The 17,651-nt window shown below is 42.9% G+C and overlaps 1 protein-coding gene across 1 annotated transcript in view; it reads right to left on the bottom strand.

Moving 5' to 3' along the window:
* The window catches only part of ZNF800 (zinc finger protein 800), a 145,494-nt gene extending 128,244 nt beyond the window's left edge, over window positions 1-17,250 (bottom strand). Inside the window, exon 1 of the mRNA XM_072764121.1 lies at window positions 16,831-17,250. The gene's annotated coding sequence lies outside the window, so the exon portion shown is untranslated. The remainder of the gene's footprint in view (window positions 1-16,830) is intronic.
* Between the last annotated feature and the right edge of the window lie 401 nt (window positions 17,251-17,651).

The following is a 17,651-nucleotide window of genomic DNA, read 5'->3' as shown; positions in this document are numbered from 1 at the left end:
AATTAAAGATCTATCTTCAGCATCCAGCTGCCATATTTCTGGTTTCTAATTAGCTTCAGCTATGAACAGTAAGGATGATACGGTGAAAAGGTGCCATATCCAATTATCTCAGAAGGCACTATGATGTCATTCGCATCCATCTTGTGTGCTAATGGAATCAGTTTCCTTACACTCTTAAGTTTGAATCCTCCTACTAATTGAAGCAATTTTATAGTCACTCCCATATGCAAATCTTTCTCTTTCATGTTCCTGAACCCAAATGCAATGTGGTGAGGGGCCCGGTAGGGAAGGGGTCCTCCACATCACCAAGCAATTCTTGGGACACCAACTGGATGTCCATGAATTCAACTCAATTCCAGCACTATCTATGCCTAGATAGCACCAGATTCCACAGATTTTGGACATAAGACACCCCTCTCCCAACTTCACACACCAGTAGCAAGCCCAGGTTGTCATCTGGTTTCTGACCAACCCACTACAGATTGGTGGTTCCCACAACCCCCTCCTTGTATTTCAGATCCAAATCACAAATTCAGATTGTCACTGTACTTCTGACCAATTGGCTATAAATCTGAGGTTCCCAAGACCCTGCCTTAAGTTTGATTAATTTTCTAGAGTGGCTCACAGAACTCAGGAAACCTATTTACTCACTAGACTACCAACTTACTATAAAAGGATAAAACTCAGGAATAGCCAGATGGAAGAGATGCCTGGGGCAAGGTATGGGGGGAAAGGCACAGAGCTTCCATGCCCTCTCCAAGCATGCCACCATCCTCAATCTCCCCAAGTTCATCAACCTAGGAGCTCCCTGAACCTCTCCTTTTGGTTTTTATGGAGGCTTCATTACATATTCTCACTGATAGAACTCAATCTCCAGCAACCTTCCCTTCCCCAGAGGCCAAGAGGGACAGGAAGTTCCAACCAGCTAATCACACAGTTAGCTGCCCTGGCAACCCCAATCTTAGAAGCTTTCCAAAAGGGATGCCTGGGTAACTCAGCATTTGAATGTCTGCCTTCAACTCAAAGCATGAACTTGGGTCTAGGGATCCAGTCCCGCATGGAGTCCCAAGTCCTGCATCCGACTCCCCACCCAAGGAGCCTGCTTCTCCCTCTGTCTGTGTCTCTGCCCCTCTCTGTCTCTCATGAATAAATAAATAAAATCTTAAAAAAAAAGACCTATTTTAAAAAAGACCAAATATACTATATTTATTATTAGAAACTACAATGTCACATTTTCCAACTGCTGAGAATTCAGTATCATCCCTACACTGTAACTAGATAAACTGAGTCCTGGAAATCAGGATTATTTTCTCCAGTACAACAGTCAAGGTTTCTTTTGTTTCAGATACAATGTTGTTCAAAAGACCAGTTGGTCATATCTGGGAAGCCAGGCAACAAAGAGGATCAAATTCCCTAATAGACTTGAGAATACAGGATGGCCAGCCAGCTGCAGTGTTGGAAGTACAGCTTCTCTCTCCTTGACCTTGACCCCTATGTCATTCTGTTATCTGCACTTTCACCAGACAGGTGCTTACATTGTCAGCCCCATCCACAGAGAAAAAAGAAGTCAGAGTAGGCCCCAAAGAATTCAGTCTGCAAGCTCATCCCATTCAATCTAAAAGTTTGATATCCAAGCTACCACTTTGGGTAGTGGTCTAAAAACCAGCAGGCTGGTGAGACACATAGCTCTTTTCAGCCTCAAACAGCAAGTGCTTTTGGTCACCACAGCAGGCTCTCCAAAGAAAAAGTAGGAATTGACTGTTTACCCCACTCCGTCCTCTCAGGGTTGCTGACACCCCTCAAAACCACTAGGCCCTAGCCTCCATGACACCTAAACATGCCATAAGAAGTACTAAGCATACTATACAGCTGTTGCATCTTTTAAATGAACATAATGTTTCAGAGGCTACAATGGAGCCTGATGAAAGAATTAATGTGGCCCCCTTTAGAGCCAGCCACTGCGTCAAAATAAAATACATTTAGCCAATGTATTCCTTACCACTGACTATTTCCCTGTCTATTCTAAGACATTCATTATCAGATAGCACCCCAGTGCTATCATCTTACAGTTTGTTGCAGTTACATTGAAATGACATCAGCCCTTGTCCATTCTCATGGTCAGATAAACAGGTGTAGAAGCAGTTCTCCATTGATAGAAAAGCTTTCATTGCATTTTTTTAAGGGGGAGAAGCTGACAATATTCATACACTAAATCAAAGCCTTAAGTACTGCAGGAGAGAAGACTCCAAAAACCCTGCATCGCATCACAACACTGACATCTGTTGGCTACAAGTGCACTGGATCTTCTGGTCCCTCCTTGCTCGGCAGCTGCAGGACAACTCCCTTTTAAACTAAATCTCATAACGGCCCTGGACTATTTAAGGTATGTTATGTCCTTCATTCTTAATAGATTGCAAACTTGTGTTCATAGTTTCTCATATCAGCCTTCAACTCTCTCATGAAATAAGACTTTAATGCTATTTTAATTCTCTTCTGAAACAAATCACACATTAGTGGATGCAATACCCACATTCATACAAATACAAGCTGCATAAATGAGAACTGTCATTTTACTGATACTATTTTGAAATGTACATTATGAGGAAGATTACACAAACATGCTTATTGACACATTAGCATGTCCCCCATACAAATGCTTCCTGCTATTCAGCCTGCTATTCTCTCCTTTCTTGACCCCATTCTCCTTTGTGTTTTTCTCTTCTCCAGATCCTACACTCACTTCTCTTTTTCTTCCTCTGCTCATTCTGAGGATCCACAAAGACTCCCTCTCCAGGCCTCTGGAGGCCTTCTAATGCATAGTGTCTATGGCACTCTGTAAGCACATGGTTTAATATCCCATAGGATAAGAACACCTTGAACTTTCCTCTTCTGTGTCCCCTGAGGTTTCAAAGACTTAGAATAAGAGAGATTATCTCCCAAGTCCTTTATTTAATGCTGTGTTTTATCAATATTAATCAATATCTATAACTTTACCATAGAAACTGAGCTGTTGTCCTGCCTTCTGAATCAACACCCCATTCCAACTTCCCCATTTTTACCAAGTGCAGCACTATCCTCCCAGCCCCTTAACTGCAACTGGATGTGGTCTTGTGGCTGGCTCCCCTTTATTCTCTCCCACAACATTCCATATCCCTTCCCTTAGCAGGAAGCCTGACCCCCATCCACTGCCTCTCGCCCAGACAGAGACAACAGAATGCTCTTTCCCCTCCATGACATGGACCATCTATGGTATGATGACTCCCACTTCCCTTCTCCAGCCTAGACCTCTCCCTACACTCCAGACCCGCGTAATCCACATAATCCACAATTGGTCATCTTCACTTGGCTATCCCCCTGGGGTGCCTGAAACTCTCCATATCTAAAACCAAACTCCTATTCTTTCCTCCCTCCTCCACAAACTGTCTCCCTCTCCTCTGTTCCTTATCTCCATAAATAGATTATTAACTTTGCCATGCCAAAAGCCTGGGAGGCATCCACAACTCTATCTGTCCCTCAGATATCATACCTATCAACCACAGAAGCTTGATTAATTCATCTGTTGATACCAGCTCCTGGGCTATTCTTTATTTCATTCATGTCTCACCAACCCAACTGTAGCAGAGACCATGGTCTACCACCTAAGATTTGTCCTCCTTTTCTATAGCATGGAATTGTCACAAGGAAACAGCTGTCCAGACAGAAAGTATATTTTCTAAGCCCATAGTGTCTGGCATGGGGAAGAGAACATATGGTTAGTTTTGCCCATGGAATATAAGCTGATGTGACTTGTACCACTTAGCACTTAGAAAGCAGATGTACATCTCCAAGGCTCTTTCCTCATTTACCATCTGAACAGGGTGGACTCTTGGGTCTTAGAGGATGATGGCACCATGTGATAGAGGAACCTAGGTCTCTGAATGAGCACTTAGAACGCTGTCTACCAGGAATACCCATTTTGGGCTGTGACACAGCGTGAAACAAACTTGTTGTGTGGAGCCAGAGCCATGGAGAGTTCTGGGCTTGTCTGCTGCAGCTCCCGAAGCACACTCCGACACTCCCTAGTTCAGGGCACCATCACTGCTCCCCCAGGTTATGACAGGTGACTCGGTGGATCTGTGCCTTCAGTCCTGTCTGCACGTGCCTCTAGCACACAAGCACCATGGAGGCAGGGCCGGCTCAGCCTGTTCAGTGGATCCCGCCAGGCCGCACAGCGCCTGGTATGCAGTAAAAACCACTAGGATCCATTCTGCCCAATTTCTCCCTAGTTCATACTCTCCTCTCTTGGTTTCTATTACCTCATGCCCCCTCCCTCTTATCCTCTCTCTCTCTCTCTCTCTCTCTCACACACACACACACACACACACACTCACTCACTCACTCACCAAGGGTCCACTTGAGCCCTCCTTCCAGTCCTCATGATCCATCTGCTCTCATTCCTTCCCCTTCCCTCTCAAGTTGCTTATAGCTCAGCTTCTGTGAATTTTTCTCTAACTTCATGTACGTCTATTATTCTAATATTTAGCAACCCCACGGTATTACTCTCCTTGTCCTAGACCTCCTCTTGCATTTGCAATTAATCCTTTGTATCTGGAATGTATCTGCCCCATGTCCTGTGCCACATTACACACTCCTGAGGGAAGAATTGAGGTTCGCTCTTCAGAGAGCTTCTCAGCAATTGCTCAATAAATGCTACCCACTGAACCCAATAATTTGCTTTAAATAACACCTTACCTAGCATCTTCCAGATGCCTCTGGGTCCAAACTTTTTTTTCATATATTTGAATTAGAGGGACTTTAATAAATTACATATAAATCTAAGATGAAACACAGCCTTTACAAAGAAAAGTATCTTTCCATTACCTCCTTCATGACAACAGTTTTTCATAAAGGGAAAATAGATTGTTAGAGTACGGAACAGGCAATTAGTTCCAATGTATAGTTATCATTAATAACCACTCATAGTAAAATTATAATTTGGTGTCTATTAAACCAGTGCCTGACACACACAGTAAATGCTCTGTCAAACATCTCATTTAATTCTAACAACAACCTATCAAGAGGTTTTCTTGCTGTTTCTGAATTTTACCAACATCTTCCTGAGCTTCCTTTCTCAAAAGAGTCCATAACTGAGGAAGGGAGCTCTCCTTGAGACATCTGAAAGGCTCACTCCTGAGGCCTTCCAAAAGGCAAGGGGTCTGGTGAGTCAGCCAGAACACAGCCCAAGAAGAGCCAGGAGTGATCCGCCTCAGAGAAGATGCTCCTATCTTCACAGGGTGGCTGCTGGGAAGTTAGGGGCAAATCTTGGAGAAGAAAGACTTGGTCTCCACACAGACACCATTATCACCACTGCAATCCACCCACGTCATATGCTCCACTCATCAGAGAGTCCATACATCAATGTCTGACATGCCTTCAGCAGATGACTTGAGTCATATGAAGCATGTGGAAACTCTGTGTCCAACATTCCGAGAATGTGGACACACAGGCCAGCCCGGGACCAAAATCCCTTCACACCATGCAATTTAGACCCCTCCAAGAGACATAACCTAGCTTGTAAGTAAATCTGTTAAGGCTTTCAGGTGTGCCTTACCATGCATTTGAAGAATTATTTTTCATTTATGAGCTGTACATTATCACTTTGTGTGCAGCCATCATATATAAGATGCTGCACAAAAATAATTGATTACTTATGAGTGACAGAGTAATTGGCACTACCCTGGTTATTCAGCTATTTTTATGCATTATAATTACCAGCTTCAGTACAGTAGACAGAATTTAATGTTCTTGAAAATTAATATTATTGAAGGACTTGATACAAAAGCATGTAATATTCTTAAATTAAAAACTTGTCACACACTGATTGAGTCTCACATTGTTGGCTATTTATCAACATTTTGTTTTAATCACTTCAGACCTTTTTATCAAGGTACAGAGCCTGGAGCTTATGTCAATCCAGTACAACTAAATTCTAGTAGCTCATAATCTAAGCTAAAGTTTGCCATAATAATATTACATATTTAATGTTTTAAAGACTGAGATTCTTTTGCCTACTGACCTGCATTGTAGCTATGAGTTCCTTGAAAGAAAAAAAAAAGAGTCATTTATACATGATCCTAATAGGTGCCTGGTGTGCTAAGGCTGCATGAGATATATTTAAAAAACAGAATAATAGGCAGCCGGGGCGGCTCAGTGTTTTAGCGCTGCCTTCAGCCCAGGGCCTGATCCTGGAGACCCGGGATCAAGTCCCACGTCGGGCTTCCTGCCTGTGTCTCTGCCTCTCTCTCTCTCTCTCTCTCTCTCATGAATGAATAAATAAATAAATAAATAAATAAATAAATAAATAAATAAATCTTTAAAAAAACAGAATAATATACAACAACAACGCCTGTGAACTCACTAGAAGAAATTCCATTTTCTGCACTAGGTCTAGCTGTGAAACAGAAGAGACCCTGACCAGATAAAAGACATGGTTGTGAAGTTGGATGGGCTCCTAACTGCATGTCCTCCTGCCCAGGTGAGAGTACCAAGTCAGGTATCTGTCATTACGCTTTTGATTGAATAAAGAGAAACTTTCCCTTTAAATGACTTAATCCCAGTCTCCCAAAATGCTTATTACTTCCAGAAACCTGCTTTTCTCTTCAGTGCTGTGATAAATTTCTGTTTACTGCAGTCTCTTTCTTTCCTCTTTTATTCTATTTGCCTTTGTATTTTTAACAGCACAAAAATTTTTGCCACATTGCCCACATCCCGTCTGAGCTGCCAGGCCACACTAGCCATCTGCGTGCGGCTTTCCTGACTATTCTCTCTCCTGAATTCATTTTGCCTGATCCTTCCTTCCCAATCCTATCTATCTTTTTTCTCTTCTCAGCAGTTAGCCAACATATGGAACTATATAGGGTGCTTAAACACTTAATTCCTAAGTGTTTACATAGTACTTTTAGTTGCTTGTTCCTAATGTAAGAACCAGATTCGTAGACTTTTTAAAATCTTATTACTTTCTTTATAATAATAATTAAAGTTATGTTTTACTCCTGTGGCTCACGAATTGCTTTTTTATTTCTGTTAGCAGAAGTCCCTTAATAGAAAATGATTTCCCAGTATAGTGACTTAATAGATATATATCAAAAAATCATAGAACATTTTACTATTATTAGTCTTAAGAAAATTAAAGTTAGAAAAGGCAGGGCTAGAATCAATTTTAAATTTAAAGCCAAAATTCTGGGCAGCCCGGGTGGCTCAGCGGTTTAGCACTGCCTTCAGCCCAGGGTCTCATCCTGGGGTCCCGGGATCGAGTCCCACATCGGGCTCCCTGCATGGAGCCTGCTTCTCCCTCTGCTTGTGTCTCTGCCTCTCACTGTGTATCTCTCATGAATAAATAAATAGAATCTTTAAAAAATAAAATAAAGCCAAAATTCTAATATTTCTTCACAATCACATTAATAGATTAACATAATTTTAAGTAATGGGCTATACTGTTCTAATATACACCAATTTAATAATCAAAGTAGTATCTGCCAACCACTAACTCCCATAAACTTGCATTAAAAATATTTATTACCCCATACTGTGTATTTAAAAAATCAAAATGGATTATAAACCTAAGATTTTAGTTCTTACTATAATTAATAAGAATTAAAACTATGGGGATCCCTGGGTGGTGCAGCGGTTTGGCGCCTGCCTTTGGCCCAGGGCGCGATCCTGGAGACCCGGGATCGAATCCCACGTCGGGCTCCCAGTGCATGGAGCCTGCTTCTCCCTCTGCCTGTGTCTCTGCCTCTCTCTCTCTCTGTCTGTGACTATCATAAATAATAAAAAAAAAAGATTAAAAAAAAAGAATTAAAACTATGTATTTCACTTAGAAGGAAATAAGAGGATTAAATCTTTGTGACCCTGGATTGGGAAATGCTTTCTTATGTATGACAAAAAAGTGTAAGTGACATAAGAAACAGGTAAATTGGACTTCATCAATATTAAAAACTTTGTGCTTTGGAGAACACCATCAAGAAAGCAAAAAGAGGGACACCTGGGTGGCTCAGTGGTTGAGCATCTGCCTTTGGCTCAGGTCCTGGTCCTTGAGTCCTGGGATCAAGTTCCATATCAGGCTCCCCAGGGGAAGTCTGCCTCTCCCTCTGCCTATGTTTCTGCCTCTCTCTCTGTGCCTCTCATGAATAAAAAAATTTTTTTAAAAAGGCAAAAAGGTAACCAACAGAATGGGAGAAATATTTGCAAATTATATATCTGATAAGGGTCTACAATCCAGGGTATACAAAGAACTCTTAACACTCAACCCAATTAAAAATGGGCAAAGGATATGAATAGCTATTTGCCCAAAGATGATATACAATAGTCAATAAGCACATGAAAAGATGTTTAATACCATTAATCATTAAGGGAATACAAACCAAAACCATCATGAGATATCACTTCACACCCACTTCACAACCCACTAGGTTGGCTATAATGGAAAAGATAGACAATACCAAGTATGGGCAAGATGTGGAAAAACTGGAGCTCTCAAACAGTAATGGTTGGAATGTAAACTAGGGCAGCCACTTTGGAAAACAGTTTGGCAGTTTCCCAAAAATTTAAACATAGAGGGACACCTGGGTGGCTCAGTGGTTGAGCACCTGTCTTCTACTCAGAGAGTGATTCTGGGGTCCTCCTTGCATGGAGCCTGCTTCTCCCTTTGCCTGTGTCTCTGCCTCTCTCTGTGTCTCTCATGAATGGATAAATAAAATCTTAAAAAAAAAAATTTAAACACAGAGTTACCATATGACCCAGCAATTCCACTCTTAAGCACATGGCCCCTAAATATGAGAACATACATCCAACAGGGCACCTGGGTAGCTCAGTTGGGTGAGCAAGGGACTCTTGATTTCAGCTCAGGTCATGATCTCAGGGTCATGAGATCAAGCCTTGTGTGGGGCTTCACATTCACAGGAGAGTGCTTGAGATTCCCTCTCCTTCTGCCCCTCCCCCCATTCACACAAATGCTCAATCGGTCTCAAGTAAATAAATATTTCTTAAAATAAAACATACATCCACACAAAAACTTATACATGATTGTTCATAGCAGCATTATTCACAATAACTAAAAAGTAGAATAACATAGGGATGCGTGGGTGGCTCAGTGGTTCAGTGTCTGCCTTCAGCTCAGAGCATGATCCGGGGATCCTAGGATCAAGTCCCACATCAGCGGGCTCCCTGCAGGGAGATTGCTTCTCCCTCTGCCTATGTCTCTGTCTCTCTGTGTCTCTCATGAATAAATAAATAAAATACTTTTAAAAAAAGTAGAATGACACAAATATCCACTGATTGATAAATGAATACACAAAAGGTAGTATATTCACGCAATGGAATATTTTTCATCCATTAAAAGGCAATGTATTCATACTACTACATGGATGAACTTTGAAAGCATTATGCTAAGTGAAAGAAGCCAGACAAAAAAGGCCACATATTGAATTATTCCATTTATTTATGTGAATAGGCAAATCCATAGAGACAAAAGTAGATCAGTGGTTGCCAGTGGTTGGTGATGGTCCCACAACTCTGTGAACATACTAAAAAAACCACTGAATTATATATTTTAAAAGGATGAATATTATGATATATAAATTATATCTCAACCAGCTGTTGACAGAGTGCTTACTGACAGAATGTGCTTTGTGTGGTCATCAGTGAAGGACAGGATGTGGAGATGGGGAAGTGTCTAAGACCTAGAAGGGATAGAATTCCATTCGAGGACACCAGTGTCTTCAACTGGCCTTCCTCCTTTTTTTCTTTAGTCAATTCAGAAAATCAGTTATTTGTTGATGTCACTTTAGGTGAATTAACTTCTCCTGACCTCCGTTTTTCTAAGGCATTCACCCCCCCGAGTTAGCACCTGGACATTCATTCCCAGCACACACTAACTAGAGTCAGGGCAGCTACTCTTTTACTCCCAGCTCTACCAGATGGGAGACTTGGCTCATGGTATTTAACCTTACCAGGCCTCATTCGTCCTCACTGTAAAAAAGGGGGGTTATTTACACTCACCTCACAGACTATTGAGAATGAAACAATATACATTTATTGGGATCCTTGACAGGACTAAGCACTTTGCAAATGCAGCTGTTTTTGGCTCAAAGGCTCCTTCCAGTTCTCAAAGTCTCTTAGATATCCAATGGAATTACAACTTATGTAGTATATGTAGTAAAAACAGTGACTCCACTTCAAACAGTTGAGAAGGTTGTCATAATTCAGTGAAGTATGAGCCAAAAAAGATGGAATGTATAGCAAGAGTTGTTTAGTCAACAGAAGAATATAAAACTTGTCATTTTTAGCATGCATAATTATAAACTGTAATTCTAAGGAACTAATCAAATGAAAACTAAAGAGGAAAAATAGTAACAAACATACAATATGACTTAAGTCAACTTGACATAGAGCATTAAATAGTAAGAAACAGCTGAAGTCCTCTTGTCATTCTGTACAAGCACTAACATTACAATGTTGTATACTTGATGCTTTTTTCCGTCTTATGCCAGTTGCCTGATTACTCAGAGAAAGTAGTTTCCATAATCTGGCTAGATCCAGGGCCATGACTTTCTTATACTGCAGATTGTTCTGGAGGGTTACACAACTGATAGATGTGCAAGTATAAGTCTATGTTAAGCTGTAGTGACACTGTTCTCTCTGTCCCTTACATTCTGAGTCAGAGAGAAGACACTTTGACAATGGCATGCGGTTTCTTCCTCCTCATTTGGATGCCTGCATGCTTGGAATGCTATTTCTTAGACTGTCAAGCAAACATTGTCATCATTTGCAAAATGACAAAATTATAGGGATGTCTCCTCTGACTGCTTTGATGGACTGACTTCCAGCTCTCCAGGTACTTTCCCTTTCCCTCAAGCAGCAATTTATCTAAAAGTTAATTACCAAACATTATCTCTCCTACTGAGCTAGCCCAGCAGTCTGAGTTGAGAGTGAGGAAAGGGGGGAATCATAGAAGTGACCCTCTGAGTTTTCTCAAAAAATCGAGAAAGTAATACTAAAGGAGAGCCTTAGTACTGACAACAAACTCCTACAAGAAAAATCCCTTACACTTAGCTGCAACATGGTTTCATTTCATTTTTAAAGGAACACGTGCTACATTAAGAAACAGCAGCCTGTGATTAAATCTAGAGCCATTCAAATCCCTCCAAGTCTGTGAACATATAGTAAAGAACATACTAGTGTTTACAGGTCAGCCCCTCAGCCAACATGGGAGAAGAGGGGAGCAGACACACACTTCAGATAATCATTTAAAACTTACTAGGGTTTCTACAGCAAGCTCGTCCTTCTTCAATGGTGTCCATGGGGAAAATGGCAATCCATGAACACAAACAAATGACACGTTATCCTGAATCATAATTTTAAATACATGAAAATGATACCATCCAACAAATTATTCCATAGTACCGGTAACTGTTAAATTATGCAGGTCTCATCAAGACAGCTGACATGCACAATGACATTTAGAATAACATTATTCCATTTTAGTCTTGTGTTGCCATTTGTGAGACTCCACAATTAATGCAACCTACCATGGGTTACCATTTTGACAAACTGGAATATTGCACGTATGTGATATAGGCACTTAATAGAGAAATTGATTCAGAAAAGGGAACCAAAATAAATTCTACAAAATCTGAGGCATATTAAAATAGAAATATTTGGCATTCAAATAGATGACCTATACAAAACCTATGCATTTGCATACTTTTTTTGAAAGGAAATGAACTCCAGAGCCAGATGAACTGAATTTATACCTTGATTCTGCTAAGCTGCGTGACCTTGGGCAGTTTAACTTTTCTGTGCCTCAGTTTTCTTATCAGTAAAATGGGACTAGAAATAGCACCTATCTCATAGGCTTGAAAGGTGAATTAAACGAGTTAACGAGAGTAAAATACTCCAAACAGTGTCTGGTACATGGGAAGTACTGCATAGGAGTCAATTGTTACTACATCTACGGTACTAGAGTAGAGGTGGGGGCTCCAGTAGGGTACCATTTTAGCATGAAAGACTCAAGTGAGCCCCTTGGCTTGGCACTTCTGGATCCTTGGGCCCCAAAAATCCAACCTGATTTCCTGAACCAACAGATGAGCCCTTCCATTAGCAATGTAAGGGGGTATTCATGAGTTCTCTTTTGTCCAGGTACTTTCAACTCTTAGAAAGAACATGGCCTGGATCAGCAAACATTAATTAAAAGATGCCATATTCATGCATTACTACATTGTAGAAAATTGTGATACAGTAGAGTCTACCCATAACAATAATATTTATAAAGCCGTTTTGACAAGTCAGAAGGCACTTCATGGGGATGCCTGGGTGGTTCAGTGGTCGAGTATCTGTCTTCAGGTCAGGGCATGATCCCACAGTCCTGGGATTGAGTCCCACATCGGGCTCCCTGCGGAGAGCCTGCATCCCCCTCTGCTTGTGTCTTTGCCTCTCTCACTGGGTCTCTCATTAATAAATAAATGAAATATTTTTTTAAAAAAAGAAAGCACTTCATGATCCAATCATTATTATGAGCATTTAGCAATTGCAAATAAAGCTTTAATTAACATTTGTGTACAGTTTGTTGTGTAAACATAAGTTTTCATTTGTCTGGGATAAATGTTCAAGGGTGCAATTGCTTGGATATATGGTAGTTGTATGTTTCACTCTATAAGAAATTTCCAAACTGTCTTCCAGGGTACTGTGCCATTTTACATGACATAAGGGTGATTCATTTTATGGGTGCCTGGGTGGCTCCATCAGTTAAGCATCTGCCTTTGGCTCAGGTCATCATCTCAGGGTCCTGGGATCAAGCCCCACATCAGGCTCCTGTTCAGCACAGAGTCTGCGACTCCCTCTCCCCCGGCCCCTCTCCCTCAACCCCACTCGTGTTCTCTCTGCCTCAAATAAATAAAATCTTTAAAATAAAAAAAAGAGTGATCCATTTTATCCATATCCTCACCAGCATTCAGTGGTGTCATTATTTTTCATTATAGCCATTCTCATAGGCATATAGTAATATCTCATTGTGGTTAAATTTGCATATCTCTAATGAATAGTGATGTTGAACATCTTTTCATGTGCCTATTTGCCATCTGTATATCCTCTTCAATGAAATGTCTGCCCATGCATTTTGCCCATTTTCTAATTGTACTGTTTGGTTTTTCTTATTGAGTCTTAAAAATTATTTATATATTCTAGATGCTAGTCTTTTATCAAACATGCGGTTTGCAAATATTTTCTCCCAGTCTGTAGCTTATCTCATCATCTTCCATTGTCTTTCACAAAGCAAAAGGTTTTCATTTGGTGAGGTCCAATTTATCAATTTTTCCTTCTATGAATCATGCTTTTTGTGTCAAGCTTGAGAACCCCACAGTAGTAGTCATTAAGATGACCACCAACTCATCCAGGTTTGTCCAGGACTTTCCTGGCTTTAGCACCCAAAGTCCACATCCTGAGAAACCCCTCAGTCTTAGACAAACCGGGTCAGTTGCTCACCCAAACTGGAACCAATGGAGTCTTGCCCCTCTTTTGCACTAAAGCAGTGTTAGCTGAGCAGTGGAGGGGCTCATGTCAGAGAGATGTCCTAGGACTTAGAATCAGGATGTTATATCACTGACACATGAGTAGCTGAAGGGAACACATGGTAACTCTGCCCTGTCCTCTCTCCTACAATGGGCTCATGTTCTGGAAAGGCAAGCTGGCAGAGACACTTTGGGCCAAGGATGCTCAGTCCCGGCTGCACTAGATTCCCCTGAAAAGCACTTCAAAACTAATGACTGAGCCCCATCCCAGATCAGTTAAATGTGCCTCTCTCCAAGTGGGAGTGGGGCTCAGGCATCTATTAAAAACTCCCGAAGTGATTCCAAAGTGCAGCTAGTGTGAGACTGTCCCTCTGCTGCAGCCTCCAGGAGTACAAACTGCTTGTGGACACGGATGAGAGCTATTTGCCACCACTGTACCCACAGCACCCCCACAGTGCCTGCATATAATAGGCATCCAAAAACATTTAATAAGTTTGTTAAATGAGCGAATAATATAGAAATGATAAAAGACTAGTACCAAATATCATTTACTTTGTCTCTCCCGCTTGGAACTGGAAGATAAAATGAAGTGCAAGATCAACGGAAGGATAAGCCTCCCCAAAACTAGACTGTCCCTGTCTTTCCCAATCTCCCGAAAAGTTACTGGAGTTGAAAAGCCAAGAAGCCCCAGATTGCCTCGATGGACATTTTCATCCCCACCACTTTACAGATGGATAATTTGGCTGTGGGACAGTGAGAGCTGTACCTCATCTCTATGTGAGTTAAAAATTCAGACCCCTCTTATCCCCCACCCCCCGCATCAGCAGCACCAGGGAGCTCATTAGAAATGCAGATTTTCAGGCCCATCCCAGAGAAACAGAATCACAACGTGCATTTAAAGAAGACCCCAGGTCCTCTGCAGCTCCTTAAAGTGCAAGAAGCCCTTGTCTAACCCAAAAGACTGAGAAGTCCCAGTGGGGAAGAATCAGCTAGCTGTGCTCAGCCCCTGGGAGAGTGTGTGAAAGGAAGAGACCGCAGGAGGAGGGTGGAGGAAGGGGTGGAACCCACCCTGAGGCCAAATCTCAGAGCTTTTTGACCTTCACAAAATCCCCAAAGCATCTAAGGACCTGAATCCTTAACTCACCAAGTCTAAACCTGGAGCAGGTAAACTGACACAGCAGGGGAGGACAGACTGTAGATGCTCTAGAGGGTTTATATTTGCCTCCTGAAGGATCTGGGTGAATTTAGGGCCCTGATCAGTTATTAAGTATCATCCTGAGATAGATCAAAGAATGTGGCCCCCTCTCTGAATTACCCTGCTGAGGCAAGCTCCTCGGGAGCTTCAGTTTGCTCAGGGAAGCAGGGTGGGTGGGCCTCCTTGCTCCCTCCCCCACGTGGCCAGAGTTCTGTATTTCCCACATGACGTCCACTGTGCTGGGCAATCCCCCCCCCCCCCCCCCAAGTACCAAGATCTCTTAGGAACCCTCCCCTGAAATGCTCTGTCTAGAAATTAGTTAGCCCACGGGTATCCTCACCAGCCCTTGTGGTGGGAAGCGATTATTTTCATTTCCTTCATTCTAAAAGCAGATGGAAAGAAGTGGCTGTGGTTTTTTTCCTTTGCATAGCAGGAGGACTTACACCTGCAAGGAAGTTAATTAATTAATTATGCAAATTCCAGATACCTTTATGCAACTTTCTCCAGATTCTAATATCACCTACGTGTCCTTCCCTGCAGAGACAAGAGCAGAAGTTCACGGAGAACAGCCTCCAAAGTGGGGTGAACATTAAGGGAAAGGCTAAAGCCTCAACTCACTCCATCCAAAACACCTCTCTGCCCTCAGTGTAACCTGACCACAGCTACACATGCAGAGAAGCACAGAATGGGTGCTCTCAGCTAGAAACTGTGCTGAAATAATTATGCTTTGCGCTTGATGAAATTACTTAAACTACTTTCTGCTTTACAACATCATATGCAGAAAACATTTTTCATGCCTGGGCCATGGCCTGAGGCAGTTTTTGCATTCTGCATCGGGAGGAAATTGATTAATGTGAATGTTTTAGTTGTGGTTGTTGTTTGTGTATAAACTTTTGTTAAAACAAGTACGGCAGAATAAATGACCTTTATGTAGACACCTATTAAGGCACTAAAAGGCTTGGCTACATTCATCTGAGACGCGTACACATAACGAGTGGAACAATGAGGGGATCAGCAGCTGCAAGGGGTTGAATTGAATTCTTCAACAATGGAAAAGTTTTTCAGACCCAAATACCAGCAATCAAAGAGAATTTTTGCAGATAATCCGAGAGAAAGAAAATAATAAAATAAAAAAAAATGCTAGCCAACTTTGCACCAGTTAGCATAAGGCTGCCATCTGAAACATGTCAGCTTAAGAGCAGACCGTACCACCATTCTTTTGCCCAACTGCAGTATTCAGAACTGTTTCCCCAAATAATCCCAGATGGCATGCCACAAAATTTCAATTCATTTTAAAAGCTTTCTTTGCTGTTATTATGTGATTGAAAGTGCAAAAGCAAGTTGCCATTCTCATGGCACTATTTGCATTGGCTATTATCCCCTAAAATCCCCTTTAAACAGCTACATTGTCAGCCCATAGGCCTCATTTAGAACTACAAAAAAGCCCAGATTAATTCGATCAAAGAAAGAGCCAAGTACAAAATGCACTTTTCAAACTGTATCAGAGTGGGTTCGCTTTACAGATCGCTTCGGGGCAAGAACCGCAGGGGAAAGAAAGCCCTGAAATAAAGGTTGGTTACGAAGCGAAATAACTAGGTTTGGCTCCTTCTCTGATTTATTGGAGCACCTCAGGGCGAAATCTCCAATTAAAAATTCTTCGAGGGAAAGATATTTAAATATAAATGCTGAAACAGACCCCCACAAACGGCAGCATCCCATTTGCACCCTTGGCCCTCCGCCACCATTCTCAGGAGGCCGCCGGACGCCTTGCCGGGGACCTGGGTCGGCGCAGGCGTCCCTGAAGGCGCGAACGCGCAGGAAGCCAGAGGGCTCTGCACCTGCAAACGTCCCTATCCGACTGTTCTCGCCCCATCCCCAGAGGAAATGTTTTTAAGTTCCCGCAAGAAAAGAAATGGCTGGAAAACAAAAGGAAACGGTGATGACAACAGTTCTTTCCACCAAACAAAACAGCTTAAGGATTCAGTCAGGTCGAATTCCGGGCTTAGGACGCCCGCTGCCAGCGCGTTTCTGCAGGCGGGCTGACGGCGCCGGCGGCAGTCGAGGGCCTGGCGCTTCTCGTTTTAGTCTCACCTGGGGGTCTGGAGGTGGGGCAGAAAGCTGGCGCGAGCCCAGCTGGAGCTGGGGTCTCTAAGGCCGCTCCATTGGCTTCCTAGGCAGGGCGAGCAGCGTCCGCGTCGGCTGGAGCAGGTGCGGCGGCGCGGCGGCCGGCGGGCTCCGTCCCTCCCCGCCCAGGCTGTGCCCTTCAGCCGCGGCTTTTGTGCGCGGGGAACATTCTCCTGGGGAGGGAGCCGGCGGCCCCGAGGGAGGGCGACGGCCGTGCGCAGCAGGACGCGCCGCTGCTCCGGGGGCCGCGCCGAGCCCGGAGAGGGCCGAGAACGCGGGCAGCTGCAGGCAGGCTCGTCCAAGCCCTTGGCAGGAGGGAGGAAGGAACCCGGAGGACTCCGGCCGCTTGTTGGGGCTCAAGCTTCTCCTCCGGGGACGGACGAGCCCAAAAGTCCCGAGTTGTCTGCTCTTCCCCAAACCCACCCTGGAAACAAAAGGACACCGTGCTGCTGTAATCACATCTCACAGAACGGTCAGAAAGGGCACGCTTAGCCCCAAAACACCAGTCCTGAACTTCTTGGCCGCATGCTTAGCCAGAAATGCACAGGGCTGGTAAGTTTATTCAGCTGGCTCGTAGGGGCTCGCCACCCCCAACAACCAAATCCTCATCGTCCCGAGAATTGTCTAAAGGAAACAGATATGGATGGAAAACCCCATATTGGATGCTACTGGGCCTCCCATCAGGAAAACAGAGGAAGAAGTAAATGGTGAACACTATGCGGGAAAGAGAATATAGAATCCAGTTGTTTTCGGTAAAGGAAAACATTCCATCTTCCCCCAGATCTTGC

Source organism: Vulpes vulpes, chromosome 7, assembly GCF_048418805.1.
Source record: "Vulpes vulpes isolate BD-2025 chromosome 7, VulVul3, whole genome shotgun sequence".
NCBI lineage: Eukaryota > Metazoa > Chordata > Mammalia > Carnivora > Canidae > Vulpes > Vulpes vulpes.
The sequence above is the reverse complement of the archived record's forward strand: the minus strand, read 5'-3'. Positions and strand labels throughout refer to the sequence as shown.